We start from the raw sequence: 27,403 nt of genomic DNA, 5'->3' as shown, positions 1-27,403 counted from the left end.
TTTCAACACATAGCTTAAAGCTTTGCATTGGCAGGTCCATCACAGTTTTGGGGATCTTGTTATAGAAGAGTACACCCAACGTATGATAGTTATCTGCACAGGTACAATTATAAACAAAAGTTTTAGACGCGTTAAAATTTACTTTGAGTAACATTAATTATTTTAAACTAAGAACAAAAATTTAATAATACTTAGACCCGTGCATGAATTGAGTTTTGAACTGGTAATAATCATATTAAATATTGTTTAACTCAAAAACAGTAATGTTTTTCGAAAATTTTCCTCTGAGACCGCACCCGCTTAGTACAAACGTGATCCATTAATTCTATCCGGTCACGTCGTAGCATTTTTGGGACTAAACGGTACTAAAAGGACGCCATTATACGTAATGTAATGTTTACTGTCTTGTTACGAGCCAAAAAATATACTGTTATCACATTATTTCGTAGGTTTCCTCTCCACCTTGCAAATTGAGTAGTAATAATATAAGATTTATTTAATACAAAATATATCGGTTTTAAAATGAACCTAAAATATTCTGTCGATTTTTCTAGGATCCCAAATCGCAGATCCTAACCTGACCATGAGACCACTTGAGTAATATTAGACTTGTGGAGTGGACTTGAGTAATATACCCTATCTAACAGGAAAAGAATTTCCCAAATCGGTTCAGGTGTCTTCGAATACATCTATACTTAAATTATAAAGCTGAAGAGTTTGTTTGTTTGAACGCACTTGTCTCAGGAACTACTGATCCGATTTGAAAAATTCTTTCAGTGTTAGATAGCCCATTTATTGAGGAAGGCTAAATATTATATATTATCCCCGTATTCTTACGGGAACGGGAACCATGCGGGTGAAACCGCGCGGTGTCAGCTAGTATAATATAAAAGCTTAGTTTTAAGTTAACTGACCAAATAAAAATATTTTTCTTTCTTTCTTCTTCTTTTGGCTGGTGGGAGGCTTCGGCCGTGGCTAGTTCACCCTACTGACAAAGACGTACCGCCAAGCGATTTAGCGTTCCGGTACGATGTCGTGTAGAAATCGAAAGGGGTGTGGATTTTCATCCTCCTCTTAGATTGCATCATCACTTATCATTAGGTGAGATTGTAGTCAAGGGTTAACTTGTGTAGAATAAAAAAAAAACTTTCACTGCAACCATCTCTCCTTTAGCCTTCCTTTCCTCTATGGACCTATGAGGTACCTAAATACTGAATCAAAATTAAAAATAGGAACATGACGTGCCATGATAACTGAATCATGGTTCCATCAAGCGAACGGATATTGCATACGCGATTGGTGGCGCATGCCGCTAGCGAATAACTCGAATAGATAATGTTATGTAGACCGAAGAATAGAATATAATAAGAAGCATCGCTAACCCGCTTTGCCTGTAGCGTTTAGATTTAGCTTAGAGCATGTATTATAGAAGGATAGCTAGATCTTTTTATTTTCTTAAACTTTCTTATATAGCCATATTTCTTAATAGCCATCTACAGCAAATAGCCACGGTAGGTATTTCATATACCTACCGTGGCTATTTGCTGTAGATGGCTATTTGCGGTAGCAGGTTTTAGTATCCAGACCCTCAGTTGAATGACCCCATAATAAAAGTATTTTTTTTACACAGAATACCATTAGGAATTATGTCCTTATTCATCAAACTCCTAACCGAGAGACAGAGGCGAGCACAAGGTTTTTAACTAGGGTAAACGTACAAATTACAGGTTCGTAATTAATTTTCAGGGTATGCAGTGTATTTATGCGTCTATAAATTACACGCCACTGGCCTATTATCGCGCCCTCCTAACAGTCATTCCGACTTTTTTTTTATTATTCTTTACAAGGTCGCCCTTGATTACAATCTCATCTGATTGTAAGGCATGATGCAATCTAAGATGGAAGCGGGCTAACTTGTTAGGAGGAGGATGAAAATTCATATCCCTTTCGGTTTCTGCACGACATCGTACCGGAACGCTTAATCGCTTGGCGGTACGTCTTTGTCGGTAGGGTGGTAACTAGCCACGGCCAAAGCCTCCCACCAGCCAGACCTCGACCTATTAAGAAAACCTCAATCGGCCCAGCTGGGGATCGAACTCAGGACCTCCGTCTTGTAAATCCACCGCGCACAAAACTGCGCCACGGGGGCCGTCAAAGGCCGACTAACTGTCTTGTAGGGAATATGGGTCATATTAAAAGTATGGCAAATATTCCTAAAAAAAATATCTGAACAAGAAAAATCTCAATACTCTCCAAGTGCTATACCACTGGTAAGTAATATAGGCACTCAAACTGGAATTTCTTTTACTATGGAGCTTACGACCTCATTCTGAATGACAATGAGGCGAATAACTGAATTTTATCATCCGTGGCGAGACCGCAGACTTCTTATTTAAAGCTATTTCACGTTAACGCTATTGCGTGTATTAATTTAGACTTGTAGAGCGTTCGTAGCTGATGAAATGTTATGGTCTAAGACGGTGGTGATTCTCAAAAGTAAGTTTTACGGGGACCTAGGGGCTTGGTAGAAAACACCAAGGTAATTTCAACAAATACTACACAATACTGGCAATGGGGCAAGTTACGCTTGAAGTATCTCTCTCAAAAACGAGGAGATCCGCAAAAGTACCAAAGTCGACATAGTGCAAAGAGTTGCGAAGCTGAAGCGACAATCGGCGGGGCATATAGTTCAAAAAAGGGATTGACGTTGGAGTCCAAAGTTGCTGGAATGCCGACACCGTACCAGAAGTCGCTGGATCCACCTTTTTTAGTCACATGGCTCAAAAGATGGATTTGGAATCCTGTTATAGAAGCTGTGTGAGTTCAAGACTGATGATTTTGGAACTTCATTGGACATAGACTTTTTATCGTCTATCAGTCCAACATGCATCGGCGTAAAATAATGATGCTGACGTTCAGAGTAGCCTATGAATTTTGTCTTTATGGTCCAATCTAAAGAAATCGTAATTATCAACCCATACTCGGCTCACTCTTGAGCACGAGTTTCCTAACAGAATGAAAGTTAGACTACTAGTTCACCAAGCTGGCCCAATGTAGATTGGCAGATTTCACACACAAATTCACTAGTATGCAAGTTACCTCACGTTGTTTTTCCCTCACTGTTTGACATGCATGATAAATTTCTTAAAATGCACATAACTGAATAGTTAGAATTGGAAAAATCTGTAGTAAACTTAAGTCAAATGTTAACCATTGAACCACAAAGGTCATAATTAAAACAGTGGCAATTATTTTGCTGAAAACACCTCATCAAGTTCGATAATATTGGGTGGCGACGGGCGAAATATTAATTGGGGCTTGCATAATAAATTGACGAATTTGTAAACGTTTAACCCCTTCCCAAATATATTTAAATAAATTGTAAATTGGGAATTTATCAATACTTTTAGGTATTGATATTAATATAGGATCAGCGTTCATCTGGACACAAGAAGAAGATTTCATAATTTTATAATTATTATTTTGAAACATCATCAATTCATCATTCATCATCAACAGCCGATGGACGTCCACAGCTGGACGCAGGCCTAATCCACTCACCAACCTTCTTGTCTGTCATGTCTTCGGTCTATCTAGTGGGGGGTCGACTAACACTGCGCTTTCGCCAATCCAGCATCTGGGGACTCCAACGTCTATTGGCTCTTCGAACTATAAGTACCTTTTTAAATTGTTCCCTTTTTAAACAGCAACTATTGAACTTCTTGCCGGCTCTTCACAGCAGAGCCTTTTTGTAAAGTCTTTACAAATAGTTAACTTGCAAATTAAGCTTACTTTGCGTCACAGAGGAAATTAAATTTAAAGCAAGTTGAATGAACTAAGTGACTACAAGTTAAAGGGATTACAACAAATCCTATGTTCGTCTAAGCAAATGCGCTAACAAATGGAGTCATTTGTTATTTCAAATCTGCAAAGCCAGGCTATATTTTACACAGACTGACCGTCTCGTAGCTCCAACTACACCCTGGAGACAGTGCATCATTCGGACTTAAAAACGACGTAGATTTATTACAGGTGAGTGTACATTTCAAAACGTAGCACATATCAATTGTCATTTGCAAATCCGTTTTAAGTCCTCTTTTTATCAGAACTATTGGTATTGGAATTATCTGTAGTTTCAAATTTGGCTAAACATCTACACAACCATCCATCTAAACATTCATACATCATTCTATAAAAACTTTCGGTCTTCACACCAAAGAGATTTTGTACATCCTGCGCTTGGTTTTCCTCCAGGACCTAGCCATACCATACCATGCCTTAGACCAACGATGGACTCATCCTATAACCGTGTGGGGTGAGTTCATCGTCGGTCTGAAGTTGAATACCGCTTTATTTTTTGTGCTCTTCACAAACATTGTTACCTTTATCCTATTACTAGCTGACCGCGCACGGTTTCACCCACGTGGTTCCCGTTCCCTTGCGAATGTGGGGATAAAATATAGCCTATAGCCTTCCTCGATAAATGGGCTATCTAACAGTGAAAGAATTTTTCAAATCGGACCAGTAGTTCCTGAGATTAGCGCGTTCAATCAATCAAACAAACAAACTCTTCAGCTTTATAATATTAGTATAGATACGGAACCTGCGTTAGTTCAGTCAACTAAACCTCTTAAATTCTTATTACGAAATTACTCATAACTTCATAAATAATTGCAAGCCAAAGTACATAATACTAAGTACATTTTCAAAGCTCAGTAACAAATTCTACAATCATTTGTTTAACAACTATATTAATAACAGTCACTCATTTGAGTCACTCAACTTCGCTGTCGGCTTTAGAATAGTCTGTAGCTCACAACGAGTAACGCTCGGGAGATTAACCGCCACTCAAACGTCTAGTTGCTTTAAATGTATAAAACATCCGAACAATTGAAACTTTACCTCACGAACTAAAATAACGATATTCATAATAAATACTAAATTGAATAAATACAGTTTTGTAAAGTTTATGGAGCTTCCCATCGATATAAATCGTTAGATGGGCCCCTCCATACTAAAGAACGCACAATTTTATGCCATTACCCAAAGACGTGCTCGCACATCTTATCTTAGTACATAACATGCGCATGCTGTGAGTGGACGTGGACTTAAAAAAATATTTACTGTTTTTTCTTATTTTAATCTCTTAATTATGCCTCCGTGTTCATTTTGGAAGTGTAAAAACACAAACCACAACATGAATAAAGAGAAATGTGTTACGAGTGATGACGTACTCAAGTGAAACCGATGACAATTCCGCGACGCTTTGAGGTCCATCTAACGATCTACGATCGATGGAGCATCGATACTTGATGCTTATTTGACAGGTCACGTGATTGAGCTATCGCATCTGTCATTACTATACATTTTTACCGACAAAGACGTACCGCCAAGCGATTTAGCGTTCCGGTACGATGTCGTGTACAAACCGAAAGGGGTGTGGATTGTCATCCTACTCCTAACAAGTTAGCCCGCTTCCATCTTAGATTAGATTGCATCATCATTTACCATCAGGTGAGATTGTAGTCAAGGCCTACTTGTACAGAATAAAAAAAATTAGAGGATTTAGGCCAAGAGTCCACCACGCTGGCCAAATGCAGACTTCACACACGTAGAGAATTGAGAAAATTCTCAGGTATGCAGGTTTCCTTACGATGTTTTTCCTTCGCCGTTTGAGGCACATGATATTTAATTTCTTAAAATGCACCTAACTGAAAGTTGGAAAGCCCCGGACCGGATTCGAACGTACGCCCTCCATTCTCTTCGAATCGGTGGCAGAGCAATATACACTGGGCTATCACGGTTCAATATACTTTTATAATAAAATAAACATTATCGCACCGGAATGCAATATTGCTTGGTGCTACCTCTTAGTAAGTAGAGCAAGAACTAGCCACAGCCAAAGCCGACAAGACCAGATCTGATAAAATTAAGAAAATATTAAATCCTAAATTGAAACCATCTGCCAACCGAACCCAACTCCTCTATGTTGTAGGCCAAATATTAACAACTGCACCAGAACGGTTGTCTAGGTATTATGCAGCTATACCAAAGCTATACCTAAAGTTTTCACTTTCGCTGTCAAGTTACTTCAGATTTATAAAGCAGTCGAGTAATTGAAACCCCGCAATTTCTAGCGCTCGCGAACTTCGCATTGGTGTAATGCCTTGAATTTGTATTAAATTACACTTCGAAACAGATTATGCTAAAGAGATCTAGTTGGATTTATTTTATTTTATGCTTTTTAAAGAAAGTTTGCGTCTACTATCATCAGGGATTTCACTTGGAAGGGTTTTAGAGATGATAAACGAGCATGTGCTGCATCTGATGATAAGTGAATATCGCTATTCATTATTTTTTTCAGAAGCAATTACTGTGTTTTCAGCGTTTAAGAGATTACTTTTTTTCTCTTCAATAAAACGCATTTGTATTTATTTATTATGAAACACTGCTAAAGCTCTGTCTTTGAACTGTTTGGATGGTGCTGCGTTGCAAGAGCCAGCTAATGACTAAGGGCCCCGTATGGGTTCGAAGCTTGTTGGGCATACTCCGACATCGTATTACGAGAGTTTTAGCAGTGTTTCATTATAAATTAATATGAATAACACTCCTAATAGTTTAAACTCTAAAAAACGTAGGTATTTAATTTGTGTAATTTTTAAACTTTATTATGTCAATCAATAGCTTCGTACTTTTAGTCTTTGTGTACTTTCAATTCTTGTTTTTTCTTCAAAAAACTTAAAAAAAAAAACTTATTAAATTGTTTCACATCTTAAACTATATCTTTACAACATAGCATAACATATAGGGTGTAAAAGCACCCTAATGACATTAAGGCACTGCAGGCGTAAGCGATGGGCGGAAAAACGCTGCGACGGGAACAGATAAAATTAATGACCAGAGCGGTTTGACCACAGACACAAATTTAGCTAGATACCCCAAGTCGCTCAAACAAGCATACACTTAAAAATCAAGTGTCAAGTCTATTCGTTGCAATATCTACTTATTTTTATAACAACCTATTTTCTTTTTTGAATCCCAAAAATTTTAATTACATTTAGGTACTAATTTTTATTTTATTTTATTCAATTCGGACCTTTATTTACTTTTTAGTAATTTTAAATAAGCTTTATTTATTGTTTCGCAAGAAATTTACATGGTTGGGTGTCTTACCACCTAAAACAATAACCGGCGTCTAACTAAATACAATTCTTTGGGATCGAGTAGATGCTACCCGACTTTGTGGGCGTTATTCAGGGAAACGGTTAAATCTTAATAGTTAATAGCTGAACCGATGGACTTCCGGACAAAAAAATTGTATTTTCACTCCTCTGTGTCAAAAAGTCTGTAAGACGAAATAAGTAGCATTTTAGGATCCAGAGAAAAAGATTAATTTTTAGTTTTACTTGCAACAAGGCTATAAAACCAACGACGATTCTAACTCGCACTTGTCTGTTTTTTTGTTAGTAACCCAGATTATTAAATCTTATTCTCGTATCTTTAATCTATTATTCAAATCCTTATAAATTTCTATTTTACTGTAATACTTGCGCAATGTAATGTAATTTAATTGAGAGACAAAACAAATTAATGAATTCGCATCGACTCGATAGCGGGACTCGCGGAGACCCCAGACCACTCACCCTCGTTGAGGCTTTTATGCAAAATTAATTAAGAGTTTACGAAAATATGTTTCATTTTGATCGAAAATTATGTTAAGGATTTGTTTAAACGCCGACGTTTAACTAAACGTGAACTTTTAACACTAAGGCATGGCTTCACTTTTTGATAAGTAAGAAAGTAATTTTTTATTCACATGTTTTGTCTTTGTCATTTGACATAAAGTAAGAAAATGACAATCTGACACTTAAAATCAGACACTTATCATGCTAAGGCATCAGGTGCCAGGTCTTTTTAGTTTGTCATTTGTTTAAGTCAAATCATATAATATAATACACTATGCACAAAAATTAAGGGAGCAGAAAAAAAATCCAAATTTTTGGGGGATTTTCAACAGGCTGTAACTTATACAAAAATGGTCGTACAGCAAAAAAAAAATACCAAAATTGTAGCTCTAAGTGTGTAGTTTTTGGATCTGAGTTTGAAAATTTTTTTTTGAAAATATTTTTCGAGTAATCATAAGAAAACCACCGAAAAAAAATTTTTGAAATTTTTTTTGGTTTTTTTTTTAATCTACGGACGTGGAAAAAATTTTTTCGACTCAACCTCCATATGGACCGGATAGCTTGTTTATTCAGATTTAATTTTGTTTTTTTTAAATCTCGATACGAGCATTTCTCGCTGAGATATCGATGTTTGAATGGAAAAAGATCATTTTGTCTTTGATTACCAATATCTCAGCAACCAATGATTGCACAGAAATTTAGAGGTTGGTTTTAAAAACTTGAATAAATTTTCTACAAGGATTAGCAATTGAATTTTGAAAAAAAATTTTTTTTTCAATCATTACATGAATTTGAAAAAGCATCCAAAAAAGGGCTTTTTGTCGTTTTTTGGAAAATCAAGCGCCCAATCAAAAATATTGCGGAAACCACTGACGTTAAGTGTGCCTTTTACTGTTCAATATACCCACAAAAACCCTACAAAGTTTCAATTCAATCCAGCCAACCGTTTTTTTTCCCACTTGATCGAATTTTTGAAAAAATTAAAGGAGCAAGAATTTCGCTCTGAAAATGTCATAATTTTTATAATGCGGGCTGTTATCAGGAGCAGAGGTGGCAATACGCGGTATTAGCACAACACACACACACACACACACACACACACACACACACACACACACACACACGCACACACACATCTTCGGAGAGTGAGTTTGGAGTCCCAAAATACTGTGGAAGTGACGAACCACAGTGTCTCAATCTCTGATAAAACCCACACACATACACGTGCGCAAGCACAAAACCGTAAATCCGCCGTGCAACCTCCACGTGGTACGCTTTGGGTAACGCTAATATCGGCGGTAATTTTTTTTTTTAATTTTTTTTAATTTTTATCAAAAATGAAAAAATTTTTTTTTTTTAATTTTTCTCTCAATTCTGTATTAGTGACTTGAAAAATTTAAGAAAAAAAAAATCGAAAATTTTTGAGAAACAAAAAAAAAAATTTTTATTTTTTTTTCAATTGGCCCAAATCAAAAAAAATTAAAAAAAAAATTACCGCCGACATTAGCGTTACCCAAAGCGTACCACGTGGAGGTTGCACGGCGGATTTACGGTTTTGTGCTTGCGCACGTGTATGTGTGTGGGTTTTATCAGAGATTGAGACACTGTGGTTCGTCACTTCCACAGTATTTTGTGACTCCAAACTCACTCTCCGAAGATGTGTGTGTGCGTGTGTGTGTGTGTGTGTGTGTGTGTGTGTGTGTGTGTGTGTGTTGTGCTAATACCGCGTATTGCCACCTCTGCTCCTGATAACAGCCCGCATTATAAAAATTATGACATTTTCAGAGCGAAATTCTTGCTCCTTTAATTTTTTCAAAAATTCGATCAAGTGGGAAAAAAAAAACGGTTGGCTGGATTGAATTGAAACTTTGTAGGGTTTTTGTGGGTATATTGAACAGTAAAAGGCACACTTAACGTTAGTGGTTTCCGCAATATTTTTGATTGGGCGCTTGATTTTCCAAAAAACGACAAAAAGCCCTTTTTTGGATGCTTTTTCAAATTCATGTAATGATTTAAAAAAAATTTTTTTTCAAAATTCAATTGCTAATCCTTGTAGAAAATTTATTCAAGTTTTTAAAACCAACCTCTAAATTTCTGTGCGATCATTGGTTGCTGAGATATTGGTAATCAAAGACAAAATGATCTTTTTCCATTCAAACATCGATATCTCAGCGAGAAATGCTCGTATCGAGATTTAAAAAAAACAAAGTAAATCTGAATAAACAAGCTATCCGGTCCATATGGAGGTTGAGTCGAAAAAATTTTTTCCACGTCCGTAGATTAAAAAAAAAAAACCAAAAAAAATTTCAAAAATTTTTTTTCGGTGGTTTTCTTATGATTACTCGAAAAATATTTTCAAAATAAAATTTTCAAACTCAGATCCAAAAACTACACACTTAGAGCTACAATTTTGGTATTTTTTTTTTGCTGTACGACCATTTTTGTATAAGTTACAGCCTGTTGAAAATCCCCCAAAAATTTGGATTTTTTTTCTGCTCCCTTAATTTTTGTGCATAGTATAGAATAAAATATATAGATAGATATATTTTATTCTATGTCGAAAGATTGTGAACTGCAACATACTGCTTACAATTTAACGTGTTATTATTCGGTAGATTATAAGGAAGAACGTGCAAATAAAAAAATAGAAAATATAGCCCATCACATTGAAAGCGTTATTCTAAGCGAAGTTGCAAGCTTTCAATATTACATTAAAAAAAGGAAATTTGTACGAGTATGTACTTAGAATATATGGAGGAATATGGAAGAGGAATAGACCTCTTCCATATTCTTCCTATTCTCTATGCATTGGACCATAAAACAAAATGCACGTGCACAAAGCAAAGGCGCCATTGACAAAGGTACGAATACGTCACACCCAGCGTAGTCCGTTGTAAAAGGCTCGCCCAATTAGTGAAGTCTTTCTATCTTCACTAATGATACACTCATATTTCAGTGAGCGCACTCATTCTTACTTCCTCGACTGTAATGTAGGCTAGCGGTGCCTGCTTCACTCAGAAAACAACTTCCATATTTATATTTTACAAGCCTTTATTTGACTTGCCCTATTAGAGTCAAATCTTGGAAGGTTTTTAGTGTTCTATACTTCTAAAGGCAAAAAGGAAATAATATCACTTCAATCGGACTATCTGCGTGTCCGTCAAGACCTTTTTTCTCAGGTATAAAGTTGAAATTAATGCCAACTAATAAAATCTACGCTGTGCTGTGGAAAAATTAAATCTAGAGGTTTTCGTAATCAAAAGAAATGGCTGATTGTTTTTTGTTAAGCCATGATGCAGCTCAAAGTGGAACGCGCTTGCCAACTCTTGACTTGAAGATATCCATATTGAAATTTAATAATGGCACAACTTCATGTTCGATCAAACTCTAATTTGGTATGCCTACTAAGTAGAGTAAAATGTATTTTTAATAATTTGCAGGAGCAAAGAAAAAAAGTTAATGACTATGAAGTCATATTATCCTTTTTCAGATACTACCATCCTTTGATGATGATTTGACATAATTAAAATATTGAAAGGCAGCGAAAATACATACTACGCCATCCCCGAATCAAAAGTAGGATAATAAAAATATTGATGATTTCCGAAAACAGCTTTGTTTGGACACATGTATTTAATTAAATTGTTTGTTTATATTACGAACTCCAATATTCTTTTTTTCAATAAAAAAAAGGTTCCTAAGTGAACATTTTCTGTTAGTGGAAAACGAAATCAATTTGTAGAAGAGCGAGTTTTAGTAGGTAGAAGTTTTAATAGAATTTTTTCTCAGCGGTTTTGCTATGTAAAACATTTATTTGGAACGGACATTTCGTTATACCTAATAACGAAATGTCCGACTCAAAACCTAGTACAAGATTTGATAAAATAAAATAATATATAAAACGAATTCGAAAGTAGGTATTAATTATTTCCTAGTTATTATTATTGTTTAAAGATCAACGCATGAACGTAAAATATTAATTAAACGAACTTATCCGTACCAACGTGAAAATCTATTATATTTCTCATAAGTATCCATTTGTCATATTATTATAGGACTCACTAAGTGATTACTAATATAAGAAAACTAATGTTGAACAAAGGTTATGATTCACAACACTTGTCGGGACAACTTAATTAACAAATCAAACTGTAACCCAAATAAGATCCTAGAATGGCAGAGAATGACCTTGAGTGAAGTCACGTACTTGCGAACGATGTGTGTAGGGTTAAAGGTACCTTTGACTGATATCAAACACTCCCCTTTTCCACTCAAGTCACTCTCCCCGCCTATCCCAAGTAACCCATAAAGAATTACACAACAAGAGATGTGGACGGCTCGAACGCCACGATCACACTGAAGCCAACACGAGATCGAGCGACGTTATATCCGTCACAGACTACTATTTCCAACACTAAACGGCGATAACAATATAAGTAGTTAAATTAGTTAAATACTATTAATGTAAATAATTATCATAAAATAATCTTTCCTCCGACTTTAAAATGTGCTTAGGCTTCCTAATTATTCCTTATCATAATTTACAATTAGACAAGATCACAGCCTTATTAGAAGGCTCAAAGTCACTCAGTGGGCGATGGAACGAGCTATGCTTGGAGCTTCTCTGCGTGATCGAATCAGATATGAGAGATCCGTAGAAGAACCAAAGCCACTGACATAGCTGAGCGAGTCGCGAAACTGAAGTGGCAATGGGCAGGCCACATAGCTCGAAGAGCCGATGGACGTTGGAGTCCCAAGGTCCTGGAATGGCGACCCCGCACCGGAAAGCGCAGTGTTGGTCGACCCTCCACTAGGTGGACCAAGGATATCAAGCGGGTTGCAGGGAGCCGCTGGATGCTGGCGGCTCGAGATCATTGTGCTTGGAGGTCCATGCAAGAGGCATATGTCCAGCAGTTGACGTCTATCGGCTGATAAGGTAAGGTAAGATTACAGCCAAGTTAACTTGACCATGACCATACTTGAATAAAAAATGTTTTAATAAAATGTACATTCGCCCCTAACTAACACACTAGTAAATTTCGAAGTACACTCGAATTTAATTAAAAAAATATAACATGTTGAAGCCCGACCTTTCCACTTCACAAATAAATTTATTAATATTATTTACCGAGGTACTTCTGGTTTCGTTCGCCCGAATATTTAAAGTACCGAAAAAATTGGGAACAGGAAATTATTTTAATTGAAAAAAAAACTTAGCTGCTTAGTTAATATACTATGTTAAAGAATCTAATAACCCGTGATGCCTTCAAATCAATCAAATGTACCTATATTATATGCTATCATCATTAAAAAGGCCTCCCCTGTAGAAGAGGGTTATGGAGCTTAAACCACCACACTGGTCCAATGCAGGTTGGTGGGTAGGGTAATAATATTTTTACAATTTAAGATCACTATCTGAATTTATGATAATGATTAGGATTAACATAGTCTCCGAGGCAGTGTAACCGCTGACTTGGGGTTTAGAATTTATACTTTCATAAACGAATTCTCATATCCCGACCCAGGTCTCGAACCCAGAACATCGTGTTTCGGAGCCACATAGGCTAACCGCTAAACCAACGAGGGAGTCTATAAAGTAGTTAGGCTATAGAATAATGTAACAAGCTGAATGTTTATGAGCCAGTGCTCCAACAATTATTTTTATACAATGACAAGTTAGGCCTGGACTGCGATCTCACTTGATGATAAGTGACTTTGCAGTCTAAGATGTATATTAACTAATCGAGAAACAAATGATAGATGCTCTAGAAATGTGGTGCTGGAGAAGAATGATTCGCATATTCTGGACACAGTTCCGATCCAACATTTCAATCCTCCAAGAACTGGGCATCAAACAGCGTCTTTCTTCTATAGTCCAATGTCGCATACTGACTTTCTTTGGTCATATCACACGTAGAGATGACACGTCCATAGAGAGACGTGTGGTGCAAGGAAAGGTGGAGGGCACAAGAGCACGTGGCAGGTCACCAATGCGCTGGACTGACCAAGTAAAAACCACTCTCCATGGATCGCTCCACGAATGTGCTAGGAGAGCCACACTACGGGAGGAATGGCGACGGATAGTGAGGCTTGCCACCACACCCAAATGACGACCACGACCACTCTGTCAAGAGTGTAACGACAAAGAAGAAGTCTAAGATGTAAGCGCATCTCATGTAAGAAGTCTAACTTGTGAAAGTTACAAGCTTTTTCTACCCATAGCTCTAATGGATTATATGCGGCATAGTTCCGGAACGTTAAATCGCTTGGTGGTACGTCTTCGCCTGTAACTAACTATGGCCGAAGCCTACCACCAGACCCTACCTGAATTCATGGGTCCAGGTTTGATTTTATTCAATCAGGTTTGGATGGACCATTAACCAATCGTCCAATTAAAAAAGCGTTTTTTTTCAAGGTATGAGAATTCATCACTTAGCTTCATGGTAACCTTTGGAAATGCACTATTAAAAAATACCACTTTAAAGGTCTCGAGCGATAGAATTTTAGATGAAGGGTTTTTTGGTTCCAAATCGTAAAAAAAAATGTAATACTTATACAATTTCCGCGATAACTGAAATACGGATTAATTTCCGTAAAGATAAGCATCACAAGAATCGAACGACGATATTTAACTAAGGACTAGCATATGACCGCGGCTCCGTCCTTGTGAAATTATGTTTATAAAATTGCAATTTTTATGATATATATGAAAAATCCTATATGTTAAGTCGTTTCTGAAAGAGCTACAGCTACAGAACTCTGTCTGAAAAACTTTAATCTTTATGATAATCTTACATGGCTTGAATTAATACATCACCGGTGTAGCACCGCCTTCAAAGTGATCAGCAGGTAGAACGTAATATGATGTTATTTTTCGCTTTTTAGTTTAGTTGGTACGATTTCTGTTTTTGAAGCCGGTTGTATTTTTTGTGTATTCCATTTTCTATTTTGGCTTTGTTTTATTTTTTTGTGTGAACGCTTCTTCAAAGCAAAACAGATTATCACCGGCATTTTTTTAGTTGTTCTTCTTTCTGGTCTGGACTTACTTACTAACTTTTTGCTTGGTGGGAGGCCTCGGCCGTGGCTAGTTACGAATCTACCGGCAAAGACGTACCAAGCGGTTTAGCGTTCTGGTACGTTGCCGGTAGAAACCGAAAGGGGTGTGGATTTTCATCCTACTCCTAACAAGTTTGCCCGCTTCCATCTTAGATTGCATCATCACGTACCCTAAGGTGATATTGTAGTCAAGGGCTAACTTGTAAAGAAAAAAGACAAAGTAACTAACAAGCTAAAAACATATTATTTTTACCTTTTTTATAGAACAATAAAATAACACCATATAAATAAAAAAAAAATTATACGTTTTAAAAAGGTCAAAGCCCACTTTCACCTTGGCATAGTCACTTTACAAGGGAGATTCAATTAAGAGACAAAACAAATTTATTATTTTCTTAACAAGGTGATAACGGAATTTTAAGCGCCCGAGACCTTCATTCCTGCCTTCGTTAGAAATTTTACGTGAAGTAAGTAATAAATTCCCGTTTTAATGTAACACATTTTAAGTAAGAATAAAGACATTTAAGAGCCCGCGCTATAAATTGAGTATGGTTTAGAAAAGTTACACTTACGTAATTTATCTCTATTTAGTGTAAAAATTATTTTTAACAAAAAAATTGAGCGTTGAGACAATAATTATGACGCTCTCATCTTTTAAATCATGATAGCTCAGTGGATATAACCGATTCTGGAGGGCGTAGGTTCGAATTTGGACATTGCATGCAATGAGGAGTTTGTATTTTAAGAAATTAAATGTCGTGTGACTGTCAAAAATGGTGAAGGAAAAACATCGTGAGGATACCTGCATACCAGAGAATTTTCTTATTTCTCTGGTATGAGCTCGGGGTTCGAGTCCCCGGTCCGTTGATATAATATAATATAATAATATAATAATTCGGTATTATATTCGTCAAACAACTTTTTACTTCAAACCTGCCAATATTTTTTGCGCCTAAATATTATTTTAACATTCAGACAATTACTTCTTCAGGGACATCTTTCCTATAGCTCGGCAACTTCGTTCGTAACACTCCCGATGGTCCGCGCGGGCCGAGGGACATGTAGCGATGACTGAAAACCCACGACTGATGCACCTCACATCCCCGCACGCACGATCCCCCCCCCCCGCATATCATGCGGTGGGATGGCTGACATCCACGAACTTGCCTGACTATAATAATACATCGTCTAAATCCGGCCGCTCAGAATATTACATTTCTGACAGTTGGGCGATGTAAAATAAGAGAGAGAGAAAGAGACGAAAAAAGGCATTTGTATTTGAATATGTTTGTCCCATTGGCACCTGTCAAAAACGCAATCTCTAAGCAGTCTTTAATTAATTTTTCTGTTGGTTGGTTTTCGGGTGGTTTTCAGCCATGACAGACTCTTGGAAAAACAAAACAATTTACGTCCAAATTAAAAATGGACTTTTTAAATCAATTTCGGTAAATAAACATTGTTTTAATTACGAGTAAGTTAAGGCGTCGGAATAAATTAATTAACTAACTGATAATGTATTTATTTTATGCATACCCCTCTGGATCTTTGGTGCTACCTCTAATTAAGGTTTTCACCTAAAAGTAATTGAAAGTATTTCAATCAAATCTTAAGCTTTAACATAGGTATTCTAAGTTAACTTTAATCTATAGAATTTGGCACCCACTTATAAAATCATTCATTTATTATCTTTTGTCGGCAAAATCGATAACAACACACATTATTTGTAATATTGAATTTGGCTCCTATTTACACATTTATGTTTTAATAGGATATTTTAATACTTTAAAACACTAAACATTAATACTTAATTAATTATTCTTTGAATAATAGTCAGTAGTCTTGTACGTAAATTAATTCTTTAGACATAATTTATGAGTGAGATTTTCTCGGAATTAATACAAGATTTGCAGCTTTATTCCTATTTATTTTCAATTACCTTACTCTCTATTAACACCACTTTTTTGGCAGTTTCCTCAAAATTAGTTTTCTTCTGAAAGCGACTGAATTAAAACTTAATTTTGAAATGGTGTAGCAAAAATGTTTTTGATATAAAAATTATAAAATTGTTTGGAACGAAAATGATAAGATTTTTATTATTAGTTATTTAATGTTTACATTGCTAATATATTTTATCAACAGCTTATTTTTTTATTTTATAGGGCCAGAGTTCTTTGGCCTGTTAGGGTGTTGACCTAGCACTGTAAACTTAGTATTAATTCATAATCTGACCCAACTTCAAACCTAGGACCTTGCGATCCGATGCCATGAGGCTAACCATTGTAACCATTGTAGCAACGAGACAGCAACATTTTATACCAAACAAGCGACACCCGAAACTTCGTACGCGTGGAATTCAGTTTTTCACAAATCCCGCGGGAATCATGGATTTTTCCGGGATTTAAAGTAGCATATGTTTTAATCCAGAGCAAAATCTATTACTATTCCAAATGTCAGCTAGATCGCTTCAGAAACCGCAGCGCAAAGGAGGAACAAACTTATACACAAACTTTCGCTTTTCTAACACAAAAAAAAAAAACTAAAACAACACGTAACAACAAAAAAAAGAAACCAAGATATAGCTTAATTAGACCTATAAATAGAAATATGTACGTTACACGAAATTTTACCATACAACCCACAGAACGTCACGACCATTCCCGTGGGCATCCATTCATTCGCTCTCTGGTTTATGGCCAATGAACTGAAGAAGCCCGGCAATCACCGCCAGGGGAATGAACTCGAGCTTTTGTTTGCTAAGCCAAACTCACTGTCTTCGTTACATCTTACGATAAAATAAAGCTCATAGTTATTTATGTTTAATTTAAACTCAAACTTCTATGTAAACAGTATAAAACCACCTTTTTCATTTTAATACAACAAGAATAGCAATGGCTAGACTTACCTCATTAAAAGGCTAAAAGTCTCCCAGCATGGCAAGTAGATTAGTATAGATATGTTACGTGCTTACAAAGTCCCTGTGACTTTGAAAAGTGGTACGAAATTGGCTACTCTCACTGAGCGCACCGTAAGAGCCGCGATAGCCCAGTGGAAATGACCTCTGCCTCCGATTCCGGAGGGTGTGGGTTCGAATCCGGTCCGGGGCGTGCACCTCTAACTTTTCAGTTGTGTGCATTTTAGGAAATTAAATATCACGTGTCTCAATCGGTGAAGGAAAACATCGTGAGGAAAACCTACATGCCAGAGAATTATCTTAATTTTCTGCGTGTGTGAAGTCTGTCAATCCGCATTGGGCCAGCGTGGTGGACTATTGGCCTAGCCCCTCTCATTCTGAGAGGAGACTCGAGCTCAGCAGTGAGCCGAATATGGGTTGATGACGACTGAGCGCACACACGCACAATTATGTGTTTACTTACATTTTATACTCATGTATATATGTAGTTTTAACACTTCCTGAACGAACAACTCGATATTGTAGACAATATGTATTATTTGTTAATAACTTTCATGGTTTACAATACGACTAAATGAAATTAAGACAATTAGCCACTTTTTGCCCATCAGTTTTGACGAGCTAGTGACATATCTATAGTATAAAATATCGTTGGATTAAGTAATAATTGGGTAGCCAATTATAGAGGTTAGACCGTGGTAGCTGTGGAAGGTAGTAACTTTCAAGTATAAAACGTGGGCTTTGATATTTTCTATGGGATATCATGAAGAACTATATATCCAGTCGCCAGATTTTCGCTTCGCTAGAGACCCATAAAGGCTTATTAAAACGTGGATTAGAAATCCTCAAATTTCTCGAAAGTAAAGTTAATTTTATACAGTAATTATTAAGTCCACTTTTCTTTCATTCTTTTCAAAATTGACGTTTAAATTTTAATCCGTGTTTATGAATAAGGATGTTAAAGTTGGATCTTTCACATTATGTTTCAAAGGCTTACCGCGAAGCTAAGAGACTGGCGACAAGATTTCTCATATAACTTATAAACTTTATATCGCTGCATTGCTTATTCTCCAGTAGGCTGTATTCGCGTACTATATAACTGACGCCTAGATATAGTATAGAAGTTTTTAATACTTTACGTGTCGTTTCGTTTCGTCGGCACACAATATTAAATTCCAACGCAGGTGCGCGCAGGGACGCGTTTGCCTGACTGAATTCGAAATGATGAATTTTTTTCGTGTTTTCTGAACCGTTAAAAGGTTAAAGACGTAAACGTTGTAGCGGTTTGTTTTTAATTGTTTCAAAAAATGTTCAGCTTTATAGACAGTCATAATTATCAACCCATATTCAGCTCACTGCTGAGCTCCAGTCTCCTCTCAGTGTGAGAGGGGTTAGGCCAATAGTCCACCACGATGTTCCAATGCGGAATGGCAGACACACGCATATAATTAAGGAAATTCTTTGGTATGCAGGTTTCCTCACGATGTTTTCCTTCACCGATTGAGACACGTGATTTTTAATTACTTACTTACTTTTATAGACACTATAAAAAAATAATATTGTTAAGTAAGATGTGTGTAAAATCTAGTCCAAAATTCATCTCACAAAAACATATCTAATTATCAAACAAACATTTTCCTTCCAAGAACATTCTTAATGAATTTGTTCTTATATATTCAATGCATACATCAACATGCCCAAGAGTATTTAAAATACCTATGTAAAAATGTAATAAGCCCCGTATTTGGGTATCGCATTGTACTCCAGTTGGCAATAAGTACAGAAGCGTAATCTTGTTCACAATGCCGACTTTTCCGGCTTTTCCGGCCTCTAACAATGACAAGTTTACTCTTGGCTTGTTCGGGAAACGGCCGCGGGGTGTTTAAAGGCATCGCTCATTTGACGATACCGCACCTCGCACGGTAACAACATCATCATTCAATTATGAACTTTAAAACAATGTTGTTTGCATTCACTTTACCGTGAAGAAAACAAAAGAGTAAATAGCGCCTTTGTGTGCTTACCGAATTTGACAGCAGCGGATACTCACTAAGCCTCAGTCGTTCGCTCTCAAGGTAAGCTCAAATTGAAGTAGGTAACTTTGCTGGACTGTGGCTTCTACTTAATTTTTTAACGCTTAGCATACACTGTCCATGAGGTCCATTAATCAAGTGTGCGATTCGCTCGATAGTGCGAGCATTTCACAAAAAATCATCAAATACAAGATGTTGTGCTTAATAAACTTTCTTCTAGTAATTGTTTAGGCACAAACACCTTTTCCCTAAAAGGTATCCACCTTTACCACCACACATTTAAACACCGCCAAGGGTACGTGCGGTGTTTTAATGTGTTACGACCTTTATTTTGTAAAAAACGAAGATTTATTGACGAAGTTTCGTACACTATGCTTAAAGATAAATGTTAGGCAATTTAAAATAACAGCTTTTAAATTAGAGGCTTTTCATTCTGTAGCTTTAGAGTAGCTTTAATGCTAGGTAAAAATGTTTCGTTGAGCTTGTCGATTGTGGTTGGTAAGCTTTTCGGATGCAGCTTATAAGATCCCAGGTTCTAATCCTGGGTCGGTCAAATGGAAATTCATTCAAAGTGGTGGTTTGGTTTCAAAATTAGATAGAATCTCAATAATCTATATGTATAAGTATATTGCTGATGTCCTTAAGTTTTCCTAAACCGAAGGTTGCCTGGAAGAAATCGGTACTTAGCGATAAGGCCGCCTTTTGTGTGCTGATCTCTTCTTAATATGTTTTTATTTCACTTATATTTCACTTGTCTTTGCGGTGTGCAAATAAAGTATATCTATCTATCTATCTATATCTATTCTTATTTGAAATAAATAAAATAACAAATTAGCTATATACATATAAGATAATCCAATAACTGTGTAAAATATACAATTTTTCAGTATCTAGTGTATATTATAGACCCAGAATCATTTGCGAATGGAGCGGACCTTTTAAAAATCGCTGCAAAGCCACATTCAATTCAATTTTTGAATGCAAATGGGCGCCTCGATTTGAGTGCAGGTTTAACGATTTACAGGTAGTAAATGGAGTAGACATTTTATCAACTGACTTTAAAAAATGTGGGTTTGTATTCGTTAAGTTACCTATTTTGAAAGTTCGAAAATTATTATTTTTATATTGACTACTGACTAGTCTTCTGAAAAAGATAACGACGTTAAGTTAAATTAAATTCAATACTATATGGTTTTATTTTATTTTACCAATTTTTAAACCCCGATACAAAAAGAGGTGTATTTTGAGTCTGACGTCGATGTTTGTATGTTTATGTGTGTCTAAAACTGATAAATTTTTTCAATGTATTTTTTTCATTTGAAGGCCAGTATTTTTTTTGATCCAACTCACATTTTTAACACCACTTTGGCTTTATGTTATGATATAAATAATTTCGGGTATAAAAGTCGTACTAGTCGTCGTCTAGTTAACCTTCAAAGGCTTTTCAAAATTTGAATTTTAACCCCTCGTATATTCACAATAATGCAACAATGTCACACATAAGACGATATTTATTTTAAAACACGGCTAAAACTCATGTAATACTTGCAATGTCCCAGTATGCTGGATTAGTTTCGAGCCCATATGGGCCCTTAGTCCTGAGCGGCACAATCTAAACTTGAATGAATATTCACGATAATTTAAATTTTAAAATTAACACCATACCTACTCACTATTATTTAGTGACATTAATAAATAATAACAGTGATATTAATTGCGTTCTTCTGGTATAAATAACAATTCCTCCTGCAAAATTTGTTAGACGAAGTTAGTAGCTAGTATTTTTATTTCTTTTATACGTAGTGAACCAATCCTCTTTATAGCCGGTCGAACTCTCAACACTATCGCTATGAATGGGAGCAGCGTCGAATAGCGATCAGAATTCAGATTTGAATGAGAGTTTCACGCTATTCAAGCATGATGGATACAATCGGGTCTATTTCTTTTTTGTTGAACGATATTCAAATATAATAAGAATGAGTTATTTTTACACCTACTTCTCAAAAACAGATAAACTGATGTGATAGCAGCGAGGTACGTTTCAATTTAAAACAATCCATTAGCTAATTTCCACGACTAGGTGAAATCAAATCAAATCAAAATTCATTAATTTTAATTAGGCTTAGTTTACAAGCATTTTGGACGTTTCAAAAATGCTTGTAAACTAAGTAATGTAATGGTTAAAGGTGATAATTAAAGTCTAAAACTTAGAACTCCGAGAAGAGTCCATAACAAACTCAGCCAAGGTTTATTTTGTTTAGACCACGTATATCTGTGGGATATACTTACTAGTAATTTACTATAGCTTGGCAACTTAGTTCGTAACACACCCGATGGTCAGCGCGGGTCGGGGGGCATGTAGCGATGAATGAAAAACGACGCACGACACGACGAAAAGCGACTGATGCACCTAACTTCCCAAAACGCAAAATTTCACACCCACGCAGTCTTTCCCCCGTCGCCCTCATATCATGGGAGTGTCATCAACAAACTTGCCAGACTATAATACGAGTAGGTATATCAGCACGTTCCAACTGCAACTTTTAGGGTTGAAGGTATGAAATGAATTGTATGAAAATCTTAAAGAGCGAAACAAGTCTCCAGTATCCACTAGTTTCACACAATTGAAACATTTGTTTAGAGTTGTGGCATTTGTATTGTGAAACCACATGACGCAGAGCAATCAATGGCGACACGTCATCAATCATGCAGCTACACGCTTTGTTATCGTTGATAACTACCCGCAATTGGTAATGAGTATTATCAATTGAGGGTAGTTAGTAGGGTAGGTAGTAAAGGTTACGAAAAGAACAAAGATGAAATTTGGCAAGGTAGTCTATAGTTAGTAGGTATCCGCTAAGAACGGATTTTGCGATAGGGCCGGATTAAAGAAGTTTAAGGGCGGACGAAGTTGCGGGCGTCCGCTAGTTACTGATATTATGAATAAAGAGGCAACAGTTATTTTTTTTTTAACCACCATCAATACTTTATATGAGTTAAAGGACTTAAAGTATATTACTTTTGTTGTGCATGTTAAATATATTTTTTATCTGACTAGAGGAACTAAAAAACTAAAGTTGGATACAGACAAACAAATTAGTAGATAACTAATTACATTCATGTCTAAAATTAATAAAAAGTAAGTAAGTAGTAAACCCATATTCGGCTCACTGCTGAGCTCGAAACTCTTCTCAGAATGAAAGGCCAAAAAAAGTCCACCACGCTGACCCAATACGGATTGGCAGACTTTACACGCAGATAATTAAGAAATTTCTCTGGTATGCAGGTTTCCTCATGATGTTTTCCTTCATCGTTTATATATTTTTTTAATATATTTTTTTTCTTAAAATGCACACTACTGAAAAGTACTTGGAGGTGCATGCCCCGGATCGGATTCGAACCCACACCCTCCGGAATCGGAGGGAGAGGTCATATCCACTGCGCTATCACGGCTCTCAGTCTAAGTCTAAGATTAAATCTATTCACTATATATATGAACTCCTAATATAATATTAGACTACGCGCCACAGAACGAGTCCTGTAGACGCGACGCTAATGTTTATTTTTTAGTGGCGGTCTTATTTGTGTAAAGCTCTGTCAATTTTAGTTCAGTTTTTAGCCGTTGGACTTCTTTTGTGGCGCGGAGTTTAATTTAACTTCTTAAACTTGTCTATGTGCAATCGATGATAATTTTCTGATGTTCTCTGTGACTTGATTGGTATCAGCGCCAACATACCTGTATTTATATTTTAAGTAGGTATATTGATAAAGTTTTTGTGTAAAAATAAATTCGCTTCAGCGAAAACACTGCCTTTGTCGTACCAATTAGATTCTATTACGGATTTTTCTTTGTTAACAATAGAATCGGGCTTTAGGGAAACATTGGCAAAAAAGGAATTTTTCGATTAGAAATTTACCAATTGATATTGTTATATCATTTGGAAAATTCAGTAATGAATGTTATTCGTTTTTGACATTACAACACTCTGAGAGCTTGCGATAGCCAAACTTCCTTCTTTTAACTTTTAGCTTTCTTTTTAAAGTTTGTCAGCTTTTACTTCTACCTTATGTAAACTATGTTAGCCAGTTATAGAGTTTGGGCCATAGCTTTGGAAGGAAGCAATCTTAAAGAGTTATATATACGAATTATGGATGAATAATGACAGCCGCGACCCTGCTTTCTGCATCCACGGCCGTGGGTTCGATTCCCACAACTGGAAAATATTTGTGTGATGAGCATGGGTGTTTTCCGGTGTCTGTGTGTATTTATACATTATGTAAGTATTTATATGTAGTACCTATATACTGCTATTATATATATTAATATTATAATATCAACTATCTTAGTACCAATAACACAAGCTACTCTGTATGCTTACTTTGGGGCTAGATAGTGACGTTTATGATTTATGTATGAATGTATATTTGTTACTCTTCATGAAACAACTATAAAATAGATTTTAGTGATTTTTTAATATAGGTAGATCAAAGATTTTATACTATTAGATAATATGTCACTAACGAGTCGAAACTGAGGCGAACAAAGATGGCTATAGTCGTACAGTAAACAACAAAAGTTATTTAAACAATGCGTAAATGTTATCGACTATGTCTAGTTGTGTTTAGAAAGTATAAAAACTGTTATGCATAAATATTAAAATGTAAGTAAACATAAAATGTTGAATAGCTATAAATTCACATCACTTTTTGCGGTGATTTTGTAGGCCCGTACCATACTATCACACTATCACACTAATATTATAATAATAAATAAATAATAAATAAATATACTTAAACAATACACATCACTATTTAGCCCCAAAGTAAGCATACAGAGTAGCTTGTGTTATGGGTGCTAAGATAGTTGATATTATAATATTCATATACATTTATATACTACATATAAATACTTATATATTGTATAAATACACACAGACACTGGAAAACACCCATGCTCATCACACAAATATTTTCCAGTTGTGGGAATCGAACCCACGGCCGTGGATGCAGAAAGCAGGGTCACTACCCACTGCGCCACGCGGCCGTCAAAGGCCGTTATTATAAAGGCGAAAGTTTGTGTGTAAGTGTGTAAGTATGTTTGTTCCTCTTTTACGCTGCGGCTACTGAAGCGATTTGGCTGAAATTTGGAATGAAAATAGATTTTACTCTGGATTAACACATAGATTACTTTTCAACCCGGAAAAATCTATGGTTCCCGCGGGATTTGTGAAAAACTGAATTACACGCGGACGAAGTCGCGGGCGTCCGCTAGTAGTTTATAATATCGTTGCGGTAGATTATACTCTGAAGTATAAGCTACTTTTAATCTCGTAGAAAACATGGCTCCCGCGGAATTTATGAAAAACTGAATTTTACACGGTTATAGTGTTGAGCGTCTGATAAATAGTGGTTAATGAAGTTTGTAGCATATTTTCCTATAAAAAGTTTATCTTAATCGTGACAAAGAGCTATAAATACAAAGTGTAAAGGAGCTCTCTGGTAATAACAAGGAGGTAGCGATTATTATGCCAACTCAGTACGAACGTTAATTGACGATTGCCGAACTTTTGTCGAAAGAAAACTTATCGCCTAAGTTATTAACTTTGTTTTTTTTTTGCGAGAAATTCGTGCCCACAGAGTTGCCCCATAAAGTTAGAATAAAAACTCGATTTAAATATTAAATATTGTATTGTTAAAATTTCTTTTTGTCTTAATTTTCGCAGACGTTTTTGTTCTAATAAGTCGGTGTAACTTTCTCAAAGATTTTCAATGTATTATATTTTTAACGTTGTAAAAGTATATACTCGTAAAAAGGTATGCAGTTATAAAGTGACCTATGGTTCCGAGACTTGGTCGCTAATTATGGGCCTAATAAAGATGTTCAGAGTCACACAGCGGGCGAAGGAGCGAGCTATGTTCGGAGTATCTCATGCGTGATGAATCAAACATAAGGAGATCCGCAGAAGAACCAAAGACAAATAAATGGATGTTGGGGTCCCAAGATGCTGGGATGTCTCACCAGGCCCCTCACCAGGTGGACTGACGACATCAATTAGGTAAGTCAAAGAGATTTGCTGGATGCAACATAATACAAAATATCATCACATTAAAATGCGTATTAAATAATATTAATACTTTAATATAGGTACCTTATAGTTATACTTATTGAACAAAGTCACTGTCAGACTTTTTAAATGCGCAACGAATTTTTATTCGGTTCCCATCAATAGATTGAGTGGTACAAGATTATGATTTGTGAAAAACTGAATTCCGCGGGCGTCCGCTAGTAGTTTGATAAATATGTAGTGGTGCAGGATTTCTAAGCGGACAAAGTCACGGGCGTACGTTGGTACGTACAAAAACTAATTGTTCCCTCTTCCCTTACGCGGTCTGCTGTTTTACTGTGATGAAACTCATGAAATGTCCTAATTAAATTCCGCATAATTCCGCGAACGTTAGAGGAAATTCTTTTTGATTTTCCTCTTTTACGAGAGTTCTTTATTGCGCGAATTCTCCCGTACTGAGTATAATAATTATGGCTTCGATAGCGATATAGAAGCATGGTTCAAGTAACTTAGCCGTACCTACCTATAACATAAGTATTCTTCTCTTGGTAGACGTTTTATCTTTGGTTGTAGTGGTAATGTTTACATATTGCATATAAATAGACTCGTTTGTATGTGAGAGTGTAGGATCAATTGTGGAAAAAGTTTCCGTTTTCGTATCCTATAACACCCGGAAATAGTGTCCGAGTAACTTCCCAACGGTGAAAGAATTTTTACAAATTGGTTCAACATGTACGGAACCTATTCAATGCAAAGAAACATACAATATTTATAATATTTTCTCTTTATAATATTTGTTTGGACAATAGCCTTTATTTAAAAATCTTACATGAAATTATTTACAAAAGTGAATAAGAATAATTCAAGGCAAGGGTGAATAGGCATCTTCTGGGCAAACGCGCTTCATCTTATACCTCATTATTGATTACGATCAGGCATAATTGTAGTCAAGCACAAGCCTATCCAACATAAGAAGAAAAAAGTTATTTGACACCGGCTCGTGAAAATTATCTTGATTTCAGTGGTTTGAGCTGTGAGCAGTCAGCAACGAATGCATTTTATATAAATTAAAAAATATATATTCCTTTATTTTCTCTAACATGTTATTATAAAGTGTACGGATCACTTAACACAGTTATATTTATAGTGATCACACCCTCATCAGCTGGGCCACAGTTCACGGTCGATAATTTTCCTCTTTTAATTAACGCCGCGCCGCCGAGCTCGAGCGAGCAGAATACCAGCGATCACAGTGGCCTTTGCGGCTATCTTAACTTTGTTATACATACTACAGACATGCCCCGACTTCGTACGGGTTCGATGTAATGTTTTGACACTCTAAATTTCTATTGTAATTGTAAAATAAAAAAAAAACATGTTCCTCCTGGATGGTCCCTGGAAGGTCACATACGACACAGGCTAACCTAGAGTAGGTGTCAAAGCACCCCTCAGATCTAATATACACTTAGTTTTACGTAATGATACTGTAACTTTTAATAAAAATAAATATATATTAATAAACGAAAACTGTAAAATATTTAAGATTATTGTAACATTGTATTCTATGTAATTTGTAATATCGCATTGTTTTATTTTATCCTATTCTTATTCATATATTTAGTTATCCTGTCACTGTAATTATATAACTACTGT

Source organism: Bicyclus anynana, chromosome 3 (genome assembly GCF_947172395.1).
Source record: "Bicyclus anynana chromosome 3, ilBicAnyn1.1, whole genome shotgun sequence".
Taxonomy (NCBI): Eukaryota; Metazoa; Arthropoda; class Insecta; order Lepidoptera; family Nymphalidae; genus Bicyclus; species Bicyclus anynana.
This window is presented reverse-complemented; position numbering follows the sequence as displayed.